The 18,636-nt window shown below is 46.4% G+C and overlaps 1 pseudogene; it reads left to right on the forward strand.

The window, feature by feature from the left end:
* The first annotated feature begins 4,831 nt into the window (after positions 1–4,831).
* On the forward strand, positions 4,832–9,013 carry LOC146177150 (uncharacterized; annotated as a pseudogene).
* Positions 9,014–18,636: the final 9,623 nt, after the last annotated feature.

The raw sequence follows: 18,636 nt of genomic DNA on the forward strand, positions 1-18,636 counted from the left end.
TCACTTGCAGGGATGCAGAGCAAAAGAAAACAATAAAAAAGCACCGCCGTTAAGGACATGACGCGATAGAGTTTAACACATGTGGATGCTATTTGAATTTTTTATTTCTTTAATCGTTTGCGTTTTTATACAGGTATACTTATCATCACTGAATGTTGCAGTTTGACACTAACGCATGTTTCCTTTTTGCTAGGTATTTTCTGCAGGATAGTGTACGTGGCCCCGTACCTTCGTATGAGAAAACCCTATCTAAACCAACTGGACGTTATCATTCGAACTACTTATAGGAAGGCGCTTGGGTTACCCATGAAAGCATCTAAGCAGCGTCTGCTACTACTGGGGATGCACTATATGGCTGATGAGCTGATTAGCGCCCATCTTACAAGCCAGGTAATGCGACTGGCCACAATCAAGACTGGTCGCAGGGTCTTAGAAACATTGAACGTTTGTTTGCTTTCCACAAGTGGCTGGGAGACAAGATATACCTCAAAAGTGGAAGAGCAAATTACTTACGCTTCCAATTCCCAAAAACATGCACCCGGAGCATCATATGCTAGATGAGTGGCGAGGAGTAAGAAGATGAACGAATCTTATTCAAGAGAAGAAGGAGCCTTCTTCGTGGACGCTGCGGGTCCTGTAGCGGGGATATCAACAATATCAGTGGTGGACCAAATGCAGGTCGTGGACGGGCATTCAGTTCGTAACGGGCATACGCAGGCTATGGAATAAGTGGCGATAGCGCCAGCCGCAACGCACTCCGCATCGAAATGCATTGTTACAGATTCCCAGGCAGCTCCTAAAACTACATGCGTGGCAGAATCATGCCTCTATCCTGCAAACTTTCGAGTCAATGTAGGAGTTCAGCTCCACAGAAGGAGCTAATATGGGTGACAGGTCACAAGGGAGTTGAAGGAAACAAGCGCGCGCACGCTTCGGCCCGAGCTTTTCTTCCCCGGAATCCTTCTACGGCCTCCCTTGCTGATTTAGGCTCCCCCTCTCCGTTAGCAACATATTCAGAGATATTACAGCATTTGCGCCTTGAAAAAAAGACATTCCCGAAGCCCGCTAAGGGTCTTAGTAAATCAGAAGAGTGTCCCTTTCGAAGATTACAAACTATGTCATTTAATAATCCAGCAACATTTCACGCCATTGTGTCCGAATCCTTTTCGTCGCAGTGCAAATTTGTGGCCAGAAGGCAAACTTACACCGTAGGGTATGGGCTTGTCAACACAATACCAGTATTGACATAATAAATCAGCCAACGTGGGAAGGCTGGCAGGCGGCCCTGTCCAACTCGGACCTCGAGGAACAACGAGCCCGCGTCGAAAGAGCACGAGCAGCGGCTTTTACCAACGGTGTCCCGGACTAGGGACCCGGCCAGCCTCCCTTCAATCTAAGCCAATGTCAATAAATGTTTTCATCATCATCAGGTATTTTAATAAGGTTAGTGATAAGCTACACTCCAATTTTTTTAAGCATCAAGCATTGCAATTTTTTATTCTGAGGATTTTTACACCTTTGAACACCCTTTTTCTCCGATTTTTTCATTTCTTTATCTCATCAAATGATTAAATCACTACAACGATTTCATTAACTTGTCAACGCCTATCACTCACGAAACACTCATCAATCACTATAGCTATCGCTTAAAACTCCATCGGCGGCGCCGATTCTTTATGAATCTCTGCCAACGCACGCTGACACCGCTCTGCTTTCTTCGCTCTCTTGCACGCCTTTGCCATAACGAGTACTGTCTACGCACTGCCTGGTCGGTATGTTTGTCTTCCACCAATATTTCAGAATAAATGCTTTGACAGCGGGGACGAAGACAGGCTACAGAAAGAGTAGCGCGCGTGAAGTCGGTACAGTTACGAAGGATCGACTAGCCGGATGTGGAACTTAGCTACTTAGAGCGCCGCCGTGCGGCGCCTGAGAGAAGGCATCATCGCGGCGACCACGCGAGCGCATGCCTTCGGCACACTAGCCAGTATATTCTAGGCACTATAGTATGAAAACCAAAAAGAGGGCCTATTATCGTGCGGCGAGTTCTGCCGACGCATCCTGGAGAACTACTTCAGCGCAGATGGACTAAAATGAGCATAAAATATTACCTCTGATTTAGCTTGTGGTTAAACTTAAAGTTACGCAAAAGCAATCTGCATTGCTGCGCTTAGGTTCGGCTTCAAAGATAAGACGTTGTTTTTGCGAATAGTGGTTTACTCTGTGCTTTATTTATGTCATTGGGGAATGATTTCACATATGAGCACCCCTTTTCCTTGGTCGTTGACCATTCTCATTCGTGTGTAGAAGACTTCTAGTGGTTTGACATCGTCTCGACGTCGAACTCTGAGGAACACCGCCATCACAACGTTTAAACGAACCTTTTGTACTACCAATTCGCTGTTTCGTTCGCCTCTACCAATTACCGAGTTATGTGTCGTCTTCTTCTTTTATTTTTTCTTATTCGTCTTTTTCCTCTTTTCTTCTTTTTTCGTTTTTTTTTGCATCCTATGTTTCTCATTCTTCTTCTTTTTTTTCCTTCTTCCTTTTCTACTTTTTTTCCTTGTTATCCTTCGCCTTCTTTTTTTCTCCTTTTCCCTCTTCTTTTTCTTTATCTTCTTTTTACCGGGCACGCAAATTGCAAGGCAGGGGACCGCTTCTTCCGAATTTAAAGGACCTTTGTGTGAGGAGAGGAGCGCCCGCAGCTGGGCCTAACGTCGACTCCGGCTTTGGCCGGAGGAGCGGTAGGCCCAGCCCAAGCCTCTCATGAAGCCGCCAACGGAACATCGAAGCATAGGTGACTACGCAAGTGATCATTGATCTAAGATAACTACCGCTATGCGAGTAGAGGTGGACGGCATCGATATTACGCCGGATCAATGCACAAGATCGCAAGGCTGGAAAACTGCCGGCAAGAGAGTCAGACACAAAAACTACACCTCGTACGGGCTCAAAATGTAGCTTCTCTGACATTGAGGCATGAAGCGAGCTTTCTCCATTCACTGATGCGTTACATTTAGCATTGTCATAGTAGTGAACAGCTTTCTGAGGCTGCGCAATGAAAGATACGAATGCGAGACACCGGCTTTCACAAGCTCCCTGTTCTCGAGCGACGCGCTCTCGCAGATTCTGCTGCATAGCTGGCGTAGCTGTGAAATATGTGCAACAAACATTTCTATGACCTCAAGTAAAAAAGTAAAACAAATAACAGCGTAAATATGAGCAAAACGATTCACAAATGCCACGGTGTAAATGTAGCAAAACAACGCGACGGAGACGCCGGGACCGCCGACGGCATGGATGGATAGATGGATGGATGGAATATAGGAGCGTCCCCTTTGAAACGGGGTGGTAGCAGTAGCTATCAGGCTCATTTTTCTCCCTATATCTTAATTATTGATTTATATGGGTAACTAAACCATCATTCTATTTTTTAATTTTTGTTTCTAATTTACTAACGTTATGTCACTTCTCTGCTTTTAAGCCACCAATCTTCCAGTCGTTTTTTTGCTAGTTTTCACCGCCGGTTTATTCACCCGGCCACTGGTATCTCTAAACCCCAGAGCTTCAGGAACAGTGATTGCGCCTGCATCAACTTCCGGATGAATACCATTACATTCGAGTATAATATGGTCAATTGTTTCACTCGAGTTACCACATATAGCACATGCGGCCTCTCCATTGTTAAGTTTCTTATTGTAGCTGCGTGTTCTAAGGCACCCTGATCTAGCTTCAAAACGTAGGGCACTGCCTCTGGGGTTATCAAAGAAATCTTCCTTCCTGATCTGCATTTTCCACTTTCGGTATAATTCCACACTCTGTTTCTTTTCCATCGAATTTATCCAATTTTTACCTTCTGTGTTTTTCACATGTTGCTTAATGCTCTTTATTTCTCCGTCCTTGTGACTAGCATACTTACTAGTTAGTTTCCTAGTTCTTTTCCTCCATTGTGAGTCAAAACATTTTAAGTGCAGGTATTTAAATACTTTAGCTGCCCATCTCTTAGAGTCCAATTTCTTCAGGCGTTCCTCATATAATATTTTACTCTGAGCTTCCCTTACTTCGAAAGATGCCCAGCCCATATCTCCCTGTACCGCCTCATTTGTAGTTTTGACATGGGCACCTAGTGGTAATCGTCCAATGGATCTGTAATATATTTCTAATGTCGACTGTACCTCTGATTTTAGGCACAAAACCGCATTTCCGAAAGTAAGTCCGGGCACCATAATTTCTTTCCAAATACCCCTCATAACCTCATACCTATTGTATCCTCACAACGCCTTATGCTTCATTATCGCGGCATTTCTTCACCCTTTGGCCTTAAGTGATTGCTCATGCTTTCCAGTTTATGCCAATCCTTCGTTTCTGCTACTTTAGGTATTTCATGACCTTGCATTTTGAGACCCTGATCAGTCGAGCCGTTGAAAATCATCAGACCCGGCTTAACTGCGCTAAAACTGAAGCCTGGAGCGTCCCTTCCGTCTCCGCAATTTTTCCAGACTCTCAGCTAGCAGCACAATATCGTCTGCATACATCAAACCGGGGAGGCGCTGCTCTACCGCCTTTCCACCTAATCTATATAACAGGTGAAAACCTAGGTTACTCTCTTGTATCATCCGTGCCAGGTTTATCATATAAAGCATGAACAGAAGCGGCGAGAGAGGACAGCCTTGTCTTATTCCTTTGCATGCTTTGACATCCTCCGTACTTCTTATCCCTTCCCACGTGATTTCTACTTTGTTATCCCGGTATATTTCCTGTAGAAACTCTATTATCTCATAACCGATACCTTCTTCTTTTAATATGTTCGTCAGGAGTTCCCTGGATAACTACCGCTATGCGAGTAGAGGTGGACGGCATCGAAATTACGCCGGACCAGTGCACAAGATCTTAAGGCTGGAAAACTGCCGGCGAGAGGGTCAGGCACAAAGGCATGGGCAAGCTAGGCCTAAATCTCGTACTTCAAACGAATCAAGATGGCTCCAAGGCCATGGGTGCAGATGTCAACAGCCGTCGCACTAACCTCGGCGGAGACGCAACTGGAAGCGGTACACGTCACTCAAGGGAGAAATGTATAAACAAGGAAAAATTGTGGAAGGACGCATGCATGCCAGACTTGTAGCGCGGTGACATAAAGATTGTATTAAAACCACGAGGCGACTCCACGTGAGCGACGTGACCTGCGTTGAACTAAGTCGTGCAATTGTGGTAACGGCACAGATTCCCGGCAATGAAGCAGGTGAAGACGTCGTGTGTCCCAACCTCCAGCACAATATCGTGGTGGTGATCACCTCCAACAGAGAGAACGCCGACCTATACACTGCAGTTGGAAGGATCGACATAAGCGGCACGGCACACGAAGTAAGCACCTACGAAACGGCCCCCCCCACGGCACAGTGAAGGGCGTAATAAGGGGCATCCCGTTCGAGGATACGACCCAGGATATTCAGGAGCATTCAGGAGGATATACACAAGCATAACCCAAAGGCCCTACAGGCAAACCGGGTCTGTAATACACGATCAGTCGCCATTGCTTTCGAAGGGCATAAAGTACCCAAATATGTGAGATACGGCAACCTGCTCACGGCGTGCACGTCATAGAAAACAAATCGATGTATGCTATGCGTGCGGAAGAGTGGGCCACAGAATGGACGTGTGCCCGGATCCTTCGAACACGATCTGCCGAGGGTGCGGAATCTCCAACCCCGCCGAAGATCACGAATGTGTCCCGAAGTGTGGCCTGTGCAGAGGCAAACACCTGACCGCGGATAAGGCCTACAAAGCCCGCTTCAAGACAACCTACGCTGTCCGGCGGCGGCGCTGGGAACGGCGCTGAGCAGAGGAAGAAGACGCCGGGAGAAGGAACCGAGACAAGAGAGGTCCGGCAGGCGGACCCCGCTGTTGCGCCTCCAAACAAGGGGCCGCAACAGCAACAACAGTGGCTGTCAACAACAGCCGCCAAAGTCAACGGACACCGAGGGATCGCCGAGAAAAAGGTTGGCCGGACCAACAGGTCTCCCGTTGATCTAACCAGCGACGCCGAGTTCCCACCCCTCACCTCCTCCCAACCCATTACGCACAAGCGAATCCTCAAAAGGACAGTAGCGAAGTTATAGAGCTGAAAAGGATCATAGAGCGCCAAAAACGCTCAGATCTAGGAGCAGAATGCCCAAATACAGGCGCTTATGAATAAGATCGAAACGCTAGAGAGTAACGGGAGCTTGGCAAATTCAGGACCCCAAGACAACACGGTGCAAGCAACGCCACAGGCTTGAGCAGGGTGCCGCGGAGGGGCGCCCCCTCGCCCCGCCAAAGGCGGACAGCGGGAGATGCTGAGGCCACGCAACGTGCAGCAAATTAATCATGAGGCGATGGACGCCTAAGAGAGCTCCGCAAACGGAGAGGAAGCGGCGAACGCAGAGACCGCGACCACGGTAACGACACAGATTCCGCGAGAAGGAGAGCTGATGGCTATTTTGGCCGCAATTTTACAAAAATTAACGAAAGGTTAAGCGGAGAAGACGACTGACTTAAAGCTGTCGAGAGTCAGCCTCAGACGCCATCGGTGAAGCACAAATGTCAAGGGCTTAAAGTAGCCTCAACATCGGTGAGGAACCGCTTCGCGTCCCTGAAAAAGGAGCGGGCCGAAATAAATAAAAAACGCGATCGCGAAAAGGCGCAGTCGACTTGAGACGCCCGAAAAGAATGATGCAGATGCCCAGTAAGAAGCACAAGACCGGGGGGGACATGACCATAATTTACCAATGAAAGTGCCGTTGAATTCGGAACAAAGAAGCGGAACTATTTGTTACACACTGACGGGCAAGGCAAGATGCCCGATGTAATTGCTCTACAGGAGACAAACGGGAAACCAAGACTTCCGGGGTACGTCACTTACACGGACCCCACGGAGAACGGAACGGCGGTGCTCGTTCGCAGCAACGTGGCGGCAACTCCACATGCTACGGCGCAGGGCGGGTGCGAGCACACGCTGGTCGAAATTCATGCAAGAGAATTTGGCAGCGCGGGCAATTTATTTGTAATGAGCGCGTACTGTCAGCCGTCACAACGGCAGTACGATTTTGCATCGTGAGCATCGTGAGCCAGGCGAAAGAGTTGGCGGGGAGCAGGCCGCTACTTATCCTCGGCGACTTTAACGCCCCTCACACAACGTGGGGCTACAAGTTCCAGTCAGAAACAGGAAAAGCATTAGCCAAAGCAATGGAGGATCACGAGAGTGCCCTCCTGAACGAGCCGGACGTAACTGCCAGAGGAGACAACAGTGCCGTGAGGACACCACATCAGACCTTTCGTGGTTATTGGACACGCTAGACGTCTCCTGGAAAAGCGAAGAAGTGGACCTGGGGTCTGACCACAGCGTGATCGGTAACACGATCCGAGGTTCTCGATATCGGGCTGTGTTGGGGACAGCGCAAATCACGGATTGGGACAAGATGAGAAGGTTCCCCCAGGAACAAGAAGAGGCATCTGAGCAAGAATCAGGACAAGTTGAAACGCAACAAACCTACTCCGAATGGTCGAGGGACCAGAAGACGACCCTCCAAAAATTTACCCAAGAAATGGCAACGACGTCGCAGACACCATACGTGGACGCCAGACTGACCAACATGTGGGCGGCCCGGCACTCGTTAACGCGGCGATGAAAACGTCAGAGGCACAACAGAAAGCTGGCCAAGCGCATAGCAGCCTTGAACAAACAGATCAACCAGTACACGGCTAAACTATGCAGGGAGAATTGGCTGAAGACTTGCGACGGCCTTCAGGGCGCGCTCTCGATGTGGAAGACGTGGTGTCTCTTGAGGCATCTGATCGATCCGCTGAGGAGCAAAATTGCGACCAATCGCAACCTTACTAATGTATTGAACATGCACAAGCGAGACGGCCGCAGGCTTCTGGAAGACCTGAAGGCGAAGTACCTAAAGAGAGAGAAGGGGCAGTATCCGGTGCCCGGGAGGTACGAAGGACCCAACAACGAAGAGATGGACCGGCCGTTTTCCGTGACGGAACTGTGGACAGCGATAGATGAAAGTAACACGAGCAGTGCACCCTGCATTGATGCCATAACATACACACTACTCTGTAACATGAGCGTAAAGCGGCCTGTGGCCTCCTAGGGCACATAAAAGAAGCCTGGGAGAGCTCGTGGTTGCCGAAGGAATGGAAGGATGCCGAGGTCTGGTTCATTCCAAAGCCCGGCAAGGCCCTCACGATAGACAACATGCGGCCCATCTCACCGACGTCCTTCTTGGAGAAGGTGATAGAACGCATGGTCCTTCGCCGCCTGCGAAGCACCTCGAAGAAACGAATCAGATGCCGAAGACGAGGTATGGCTTCAGGGAACATCTCAGCCCCCAAGACGGGATGATCCAACTCCACGAACTGGTCGTCAAGCCGGCAGCGAGGCACGCGCCGCGCGAGATAATCGCCCTTGACCTGAAGGGAGCGTTTTAAAATGTGTCCCACGCGAGCGTGTTGCAGAATCTGAATATGACCAGTTGTGGCCGAAAGACATTCGGCAACATCTAAGATTTCTGGTAAAACCGAACAGCCATCATCACAATAGAGAGGAGAAGTCAGACCCTGTCGAGCTCGCGGTTAGGGGCACCTCACAGGGGTCGGTCTTGTCGCCCCTGCTCTTCAATCTGGCCCTCCTGTCCCTACCCTCAAGCAAATCGAAGGCGTGGACCACGCTTTCTACGCCGACCATATTACGGTGTGGACGGCTCAAACCGGGTCTGATGCCTGGATGGAGGTAGCCATGCAGAAGGCGGCAACGACCGTGCACGAGTGCACAAAGTCAGGCGAACTGAGCTGCGCTCCCCAGACATCTGAGCTGCTTATGATCCAACCGAGAAAATCCAAGAAAGAGCTACCGCCGAGCGTCATTGTCACCATCGATGGAACGGCTATTAATCCAACACAGCAGATTAGGATCCTCGGGCTACTACTTCAGACCGACGGGAAGGCACACGCCACCGGCACAAAGGTCTAGACTACAACCGAACAGACACTCAGTATAATTAGGAGGGTATCTAACAGAAACCGAGGTCAGGTCTCAAAGAGGACGATGCCATGCGCCTGATACGCGCGTTCGTCGTGTCCAGGGTTACTTACTCCGCCCCTTATCTCCAGCTGATGAAGGCAAATAGGGACACCCTAAAAACGATGCTTCGTAAGGCAATGAAGCAAGCACTGGGCATACCGATATAGCCGTCCACGCATAGACTGCTAGACATGGGCGCCCACAAGACGGTGGAGGAGCTCATTGAAGCCCACCTCTCTAATCAAAGAATCCGGCTCAGTCACATGAAACACAGATGAGCTGTACTACGCAAGACAGGATGACAGATTGTGCCAGTACCCCTCAAGGAAGCCCTTCCAGAAGACTGGAAGACGACCATTCAGACCAAACCCCTTGCCCTGAACATGACGTCGGGCAAAGACGACGAAAGGCGCACCGCGTGGGCCAAAGCCATTGCCCGGAAGCTGGAAGAGAACCCTAGGGTCCTCTACGCGGACTCCTCGCTCCGAAAACAGTGACCGTGCAGCGGTGGTGGTCACGTCAAAAGACAAGCTGATCGTCAGCGCGTCCATAAACACAGCAGACGCCGCAGTTGCCGAAGAGGCGGCCCTGGCCCTCGCACTCGCACAGCCGAGCGTGGACACCGTGGTCACAGACTAAGACAGCCTACAGAAGCTTCCGCAGAGGGGTAATCTAGTCTGCGGCCAGAGCCATTCTATCCAAATGCAAGCCTCTGGGAAGAGCCATACAGCTCGTGTGGGTCCCGGCTCACTCGGTGGTAGCAGGCAACACCATCGCAGACTACCATGCCCGAGAAATGTGAATATGGGGCGAGCCCGAGCCGGAAGAGCTACCGCATCTGGTTATCCCCTTTCGGGAGGTAACCCGTATGTACCGAGAGGAAAGGTGCAGACTGCCAGAACCGCACCCCAAACTCACCGGGCAACAACAGACGATCCTGCGTCGAGCGCAGGTGGGATCGCTTGCGCATCCTGTACTGATCAACCACATGTACCCTGCGGAACACGATATGCGCTGTGCTTTTTGCAAAAAGAAAAAGGCACCCTGCCGCACATTTTGGCAGAATGCACAAAACTCAAGACCGCCTCCTCCCCTTCCCGCCATTACTGCCAACCCCCAACCCCTTGAGCGATGGGAGACATTGTTATCCAGCCCCGCCCTATCAATCCAGCTCGCACTGATGGCCTGGGGCAAGGAGCTGCTGGGAACATATAGGTCACGCAACGAGGGAACCACCCCGTCTGATGGAAACGTGCACCACCGAATTATTTCGTGCTAAGAAGTGACGGTCTATGTGTGAGGTGACGGTCCATATGACAGTTGCTAGCTACGGCGCAACGCGCCGCAGAGTATTCGACACTCGGTTCCACGGTGCAACACCGACGGTTTCAAAACCTAAAGCAGTGTAGCTTTCGCTACAAAAGCTATGCAGTCTCGCATGCAGCTCTTCCGACGATCTGACCCAGCCATGTCCGTTGAGAAGTAAGTGCGCCACCTCATTTGCGGTTTTATTGAACAACTATTCGCTTTCGTCGTGTGCAATCTACCCGGCACGGCTGCCGAGTTTCCTGCTGAAGTGCTTACGGTGAAAATGATGCTCCAGCAGCGGTCTATCACCCACGACAGGGCGGTACTAGCCGCTTTTTTTATAGAGCCGCTGTCAGCCTCCGGGGCTAGCCTGAATCTCATTGCACACATCATCCGCTCCGTTTTGCGCGAAGGCTCCAGGCAATGTTCGGTGCTCCCCAGATGAAAGTCAACTATATCGCTAGAATGGTCAGCAAAGAGCTTCATGATGCATTTATGCTTTAAAACGTTCTCCTCACCCACCACCTTTCACGTACAGAAACATCAGCCAACGCATATGGACGTCTCGTTCGACGCCTTTACTCCAGTTGGAAAGAGGCTGTGTTTTCCATACATACTCAGCCGTAGATCTCCAGCCGATGTCCACCACAGCAGAAGGTGGACCTCTAGAGAGCCTCAAATCAATGGCACCTGTCCTCCCATTGCGGGGAACCAGGTGGATGGATGGATGTTAAGAGCGCCCCGTTTGAAACAGGGTGGTGATAGTCATCCCCATGCTCAACCAGTCTGTTTATGCTTTTTAGCTTAGATAACGCTTTAAATTTAGCGACAACTTATAGAGCCGGCTTATTATAAGTGCCCGTGTTTAATTTTGATTTAGCTTCCATGCATACCAGCCTACTATCTATTCAGCAATTGTCCAAATGTCTTGCTAACCTCTACCGCCGATTTATTCAGGCTTCCTTTTTTACCCCTAAACCTAAGGGCTTCGGCAAGGATGACTACGTCCACATCAACATTGAGATTTCCTTCTTTATTCGTGGTTTTTATTTTGTATATGTGTGTAGGGTGGGCTCTTTTTCCGTTGAATTATTCGTCTTTAGTCTGTTTATTACCTGCTTCCTAATGTTCTTTTCTCCGCCCTGTTTCATCGATTCTTACTGGTTAGTTTTCTGGTCCGTCACCGCGACTGGGAATCAATGCTATTTCGGCATAAACATTTAAATACTTGAGCTGCCCACCTATTGCGTCCATTTCACAAAGGCGTCTTTTGTACAATATTTGGTATTGAGCCTCTCGTGCCTCGAAGGACACCCAACCTTTCTCCATGTACTGCTTCGTCCGTAATTTTTGTATGGGCTTCAAACGCTAACCGTCCTACAGATTTCTGATTTATTTCTAACCCCGACTGGACTTCTGCTCTTAAGCCAAAAAACCGCGTTTTTGAAGGTAACCAATGGTATAATTATTCATAATGTCTTTCCAAATACCTTTCAATACTTCATATCTGTTGTACCTCCATAATGCCCTGTGCTTCAATAACTCAGCATCCCTTCATCCCTTAGTCCTGGTGGCCATTTCATGTTTTTTCATGTATACCTGTCTTTCGTTTATGATATTGATGATGATGATGATGATGTGGCTTTACCCTTTGCATCGGATGGGCGCAATAATGCACCGTAGCCGTTGTTTGGAAGAAAGACAAGGGGAAAAATGAAGAGAAGGGGGACAGAGATTACGAATAGGAACCTGAGAACAGGAACAAGGGAGGCAGGGTGTTATCTGTATCGCCAGTGCGCCCGGGTGTTTCTAGTGTTCTCGGGTGGCGCCTGAAAAAAAAAGGATCTTGAAGTATTTTCGCGTGCTGTCTGTAGAACCCTGCTTACTCGTAAAGTCTCTTTGTCATTGTCGTGAAGTCTAGCACTGGTTTCTGGGACAATACGATGCACGAGAACGTACAGCCTTTGTCAGAAATATACAGCCCAAGGGTGTTGCTTCTAAGCACCGTAACAGAGCTCTTTGAGCATCTGCAGCGCTCGAGACCTCGTAGATGACAAATTTCATTTGCGCTCTTCTCTAGTCTACCCATGCCCAGACTTTATGGCAATAACAGAAACTTGGTTATCAGCCGATATCTTGGATGGCGAGATTACACCTCCAGATTACGTAATCATACGAAAGTATACGCCTACACGTGGCGGCGGTGTAGCTATTCTAATAAACATAAAAATTCACTTCTCTGTACTGCCGGATGTTCAGGCCTGTGATGAGGCAATCTTTTGCAAATTGAAATTAGGCTCTGGCGTTATCATAGTGGGGTGTGTCTATCGTAGTCCTTCATCCGACCATCTATCAATGTCATCCCTGTATGATTACTTGCAACGCCATGTTCTAGGCTCCAGACTAATCTTATTAGGAGATTTCAATCTGCCAGATATAAACTGGCAATCCCCTAGTTCCGAAATAATTCTAGATGCTATGCTTCAATTTAATCTTTGTCAGGTAGTAAATAAACCTACACGTGTACAAGGAAGAACGTCCAATATTCTTGACTTAATATTTTTCAGTAGCCACTTTTCAGCAGACCAGGCAGAACTCCAATATATTGATGGCAAATCTGATCGCAAATTAGTCCTATGCACGCTTCCTATTTATAACCCAGAGCCTCCCGCTAGGTATAAAATTATCTATCACGATTACAGTCATGCTAAAGATTCGAATATCCTCGATCACCTTATTTATGAATTCATGGCATTTGAAGAAATGTCCAATCAGCCTTCGGCAAATGTTGAATCTCTATGGTGCAGATTCAAACGTACTGTTTTCTTCTGTATTCAGAATTATGTACCTACGAAAACAAACCTAACCAGAAAACACAACCCTTGGATAACACAAGACGTGATTCACGCCAAACGCAAAGTTAAACGACTAAGAAAATCATCGAAGATGAAACGCACAGCTGGACTCGGAAGTCGTCTCGCTGAAGCCATTAGAGGCTTTAAATCAAAGATAAACTCAGCTAAAACCAACTATTTCACAAATACGCTACCTAATTTTCACAAAAGCTCCCCACAAAAATTTTAGAACTTCCTCCAACCCAAAAAACAAAACAAGAACCAGAACTCCCAAGAAAAATATCTTAACTGTGCTAATAGCATGAATAAGTACTTTAAATCTGTTTTTACAGTTGATGATGATGACCTCGATCCTATAGTCCCTTTATACAGGTTACCTCTAGCCTCTTTTAATATAAGTGAATCAGGTATATTGAATCTTTTACTTAAACTAGACAACAAAAAAAAAAAAGCGCCTGGCCCGCACAACATACCAAACATATTTCTCCAACGATAGGCCGAATGAATCGCCAATTATTTATTTATACTATTTAATAAATCGCTATCAACAAGCGCCTTACCGCAAGAATGGAAAATCGCCAAAATTATTCCTGTACATAAAAGTGGAAGCAAGAGTGAACCCGCTAACTTCAGACCGGCCCATCTCCTTAACTTGCACAATATGTAAACTTCTCGAACACATCTTGAACAAGCATATAGCCACATTTCTCGAACAACAGCCCATTCTGACACCATCCCAGCATGGGTTTTGGAAAGGCCTTTCCACGGTTACTCAGCTCTTGGAACTAATTCATGACCTATCTTTGAGCATCGACCGTCAGAAACAAGTAGATTTGATTTTTTATTTACTTCTCAAAGGCATTTGACCGCGTTTCACCCAGAAAACTTAATAATAAATTAGAGTGCACAATAGGCAGCAGCCACGCTGTTAAATGGATTAAAGGCTTTTGACAGATCGGTCACAATATGTTGACATTAACAATCAGCGTTCTAAATTGAACGACCCCGCCGGGGTGGCGCAGTGGTTAGGGCGCTCGACCACTGTTCCCAAGGATGTGGGATCGAATCCCGGCCTCGGCGGCCGCTTTTTCATGGAGGCGAAAAGCAAGGCGCCCGTGTGCTGTGCGATGTCAGTGCACGTTAAAGAACCCCAGGTGGTCGAAATTTCCGGAGTCCTCCACTACGGCGTCTCTCATAGCCTGAGTCGCTTTGGGACGTTAAACCCCACAAACCAACCAACCAACCAAAATTGAACGAGTCACATCAGGAGGGCCTCAGGGCAGCGTCTTAGCTCCAATTTTAGTTCTAATTTTTAATGATCTGCACTCTTATGTCAATGTCAATATTAAACTTTTTGCAGCTGATTGTATAATTTACAAGGAAATTAATACTGCCGATTATCATATTGCCCTAACCCGCGCTGCAGAAGCCGTATCCAAGTGGTGTGTTGACTGGAAAATTACCCTAATATTAGTAATTCTGCCCTTCTAAAAATAACGGGAAAAAAGTCAGTCTTCATATTCCTATATCGTGAATAATACCCCCCTGACGCGAGTTAACAATTATAAATACGTCGGTGTTATGATATCACATGATCTCAAATGGAAGTCGCATGTCAACTGTGTGACATCAGCCGCATTAAAACGACTCCTGTTTCTCAGAAGACACCACCGTCAAGCCCCGCCTTCAACAAAACAATTTGCATATAACGCTTTTGTTCGATCGGTTCTGGAATATGCGACTGTCGCTTGGTTTCCTCACACGAAATGTCTCATAAGTAAATTAGAATCCATCCAAAGAAAGGCAGTTAGGTTTGTGTTTAACAGGTACAGGTATACTGACTCACCAACTCAACTACTAATTGGCGCCGGCATTCTCACTCTGGAAAATAGAGCCAAACTTGCACGTCTTAGCTGCTTTATCAATTGCTACATAACCAACTTAATCTTGATAAAACTAAGTCCATCACGACCTCAGAGGCGAGACCAACTAGGCATAAACATAGCCAAACACTAAAAGATTAATCTTTCCGCACTGACTGCCTGAAATATTCCTTTTCCCCCTTTCAGTAAGAGAGTGGAATAACCTTCATCATCACATCACTAATAGTACATCACTAGATACTATTGCAAAACTTGTTGAAAATCACCTCCTGTCATTATCAAATATTTCATATGTCATCCTAAATAGTTAACTTCATGTTTAGTGCTGAAGTTTTCGTTCATATTGTTTCTGTGTGATGCTATGTGGGCCATGCCTAACCTATCAGTGTGATCATGTTTGCCCGGCGTCGGTGATCTTCCCTTTATAACTGTATAATGAAGTGTGGCACTGTATTCCCATCGTTTCACCTTTTAAGTTCTTTTTAAGACTACGCACTCTGCATGTCACATTTTTAGCCATGAAGTCCTTTTCACCCTGATATGCTTTGTACTAAATGCCCTTCCTGTTAAAATCTCCAGTGGATTGACAATATGTATAAATAAATAAATTCCAGTATTGCCTCCAGCAGCCTCGTTACAGGACTTAGAAGCGGACCTCTTGGCCTGTATATTTTTGACAAAGATTTTACGTGCTAATACATTGCGCACATTGTTTTAGGTTTGTTAGTAAATAACTTATACAAGTAAAATTTGGCCTATAAAATTCAGTCAAAACGTTTTCTCGAGTGGTCACTAGGATGTTAGTCCACTCGTTTTTTAAAAAACATTTGCTTGGAGGTGGCTAACAGATAAGCGGTCCTGAAGTTATTTTTACATCATGAAGGAACGCAGAAGAGCAACTCTACGACCAAGAACTTGTTAAAACGTGGCGCTAGTTACGGGTAAGTACATCAGAAGAATAAAAGTTTGTGATGTCTCAGCAAATAATGTACTCTATTTTTCTTAATCTGTCAATAGTCATGAATATTCATCGCTAATAGAATGTCGTCATTGGGTTGCTACGATCTTAGAGCATTTGAAATCCTGCCAGCACAATGGCAGACGAAATGTTTTCAGGAAAAGGAGAGTCACAGTACAGCGGAGTGGCGTCATATATTCGGCAGGTTTGAACTGATGCCATTCTTGCAAATAAGTAGTGTGAAATTTAAATTCAGAAATATTTGTAGGGACTAAGGAAATAAGAATTAGCCTTTTCTCTTAGAAAGAGGTTACTTTGTGGAGCCAATAAATTGTATTAAAACATATAAGCACAAATCGTCAAGTTTGCACTCTAATTCACTGAAAATCCCGAGCATTTTCTTAAGCCTTTTAGAAGCAAGTTATTCGATTAAAAAGTACTACACGTTCGTACTGCTCCAGAACAAACTAAAATGTAGTGCTTAGTTGTTCGGCCATACACGGGAAATGACAGAGTTTGAGAACAGTTAACTCCATGTATTCTAGGGCACAAATTGAGTGTTGAAACATTTGACGCACTAAAACAACGTAAGAGCTTTTCACATCACATGCAAAAACTTAGTATGGCCGATGCTTGCTTCATAGAAAATCACCAACCACCACACCTTGTTTATATCAATGGCAATGCCGACCTTTCTATACGAACACCACCTTACAAGGTATTTCTGTCATCTGGCACCAACCTGGTTGCCTATTTTACAGCGAAAACGTACACATCTACCGTAAATATAAATTTTCGTGTCGTCATAAGCAAGAGACGCCAGGTGTAAAACTGAATGCAAACAGCATATCTCCTTCGAAATCAGGCATACAGTGTACAGCTCGGTACACATCCAACACCGTCCGCCGCGTTGCAGTAAAGATTAAGTTTGGAGCTTCTTCGAAAGTGATTTAGGTTATCGAATCCCTCGTGTGAAGTGGAAACTGCATACAGTATGATAACGGCGCCTGCAAACAATGCGATTTCCGTTCCTTCTCAAGCGATTGTTTCCTGGTAAAGGTTACTGTTTCCTAAGTTATCCTTGTAGTGATGGTACCACGCTTTCATAAATGACGAAGAGAGTGGTCTAGCAACTCATCCAGTTCGTTAAAGGTTACAGTTAGAACTGAACATCTCAGTGTATATTATACTAATCATAAAGCAGTCAGGAATGCCGGTTAACATAATTGAATGTAATACAAGTACATTTGACGTGTCTTTAGTTTCACTCCTTGTAGAGCCACATGTGTGAATATCCACGTGACGTTGGAATGAGTAATCGGGTGCCATTTAACAACTTCGCTATTCAACTACCTTCACAGTAGGAATGGCAACCACAAGTCATTTTTATTCGCATTCAAGCTCCACAGCTAATTTAGGCACAGGGATGGCATTAGCGATAATGCTAGTGAGCCTTTAAGAGGTCACATTGTAAGTAAGGACTAAACATCATAACAATCTAATACAAAATTTTGTGTTGGTCTCCGAACTAATTTTGTCTACAAAGGCAACTGAGTCACCGACGACCGTTAGAGGAATAATAAATGTAGACACAGGCCAAGTAGCAGGCACAATTGTTCGATTGCCGTCTCACGCAGAATTGCACTAACTGAATATCTATACATAAACAGGGCAAACACCGATTTCACCGGCAACACCGCTTAGTCAAAGGGAAGTTTGTGTCCTGTTTAATTATGGCCTTCATACATCACTGAGCACAATACTGCAGTAGGCAGGTGTGGAATACAGGTCTGAGTGCCAGAGACGCGTGGCGATAATGGTGCAGATATGTGTATGCATTCCCAAAGAATAGCAGACGCATATACGTGAGGTCGGCGTATCTTTGCTTTGAAAATATAAAATGTTATACCTTTTATTTTCAAATTTTTTTCTCAGACTCGCGTAGATCTATTTGGTCTCTCAATATAAAAACGCAGAACTAAATGCTGTTGCATATATTTATTCTTTACATATTTTAAATTTTATTGATGGTGGCAAAATGGAACCGCTGTGAAAATGTGAAAATGCAGACCTCAGTGACCTCAATGCAGTGGAGCAATGATTAGCGCACTTTGCTTCTGTGCTCAAGAATGCGGGATCGAATCCCAGTGACGGCGGACGCTTTTCGGTGGTCTAGAAAAGCAAGGCAGCCGTGTACTGTGCGGCGTCAGTGCAAATTAATGAACCCTAGATGAAAGAAATGTCCGCAGTGCTCCACTATGGCTACACTGAGAGCCTGAGTCGCTTTATGGTGTTAACTCCTATCAATGAAACGAAAGGAAGCAAACCTCAACGATCAAACTTTTGGCAGTTTACAGCGTTCCCAAAACTCCTTCCTTCAGTTAGTATTCTACGTTTCACGTCACTAACTAGAGCCTCTATTTCTTTACCCATTTTAATTCATACAAAAGCCACTGTGGAATGCTATGCTCACGCATCAGATTTTTTAAATTATGCGCGCCCACGAGACATTGCAAAGTGACACTAAAACAATAACCACTGGCTTCACTGAATATGCACTAAAATCGT

The sequence above is a fragment of the Amblyomma maculatum genome, chromosome 10 (assembly GCF_055883805.1).
Source record: "Amblyomma maculatum isolate TAMU_Amacu chromosome 10, ASM5588380v1, whole genome shotgun sequence".
In the NCBI taxonomy this organism is placed as follows: domain Eukaryota; kingdom Metazoa; phylum Arthropoda; class Arachnida; order Ixodida; family Ixodidae; genus Amblyomma; species Amblyomma maculatum.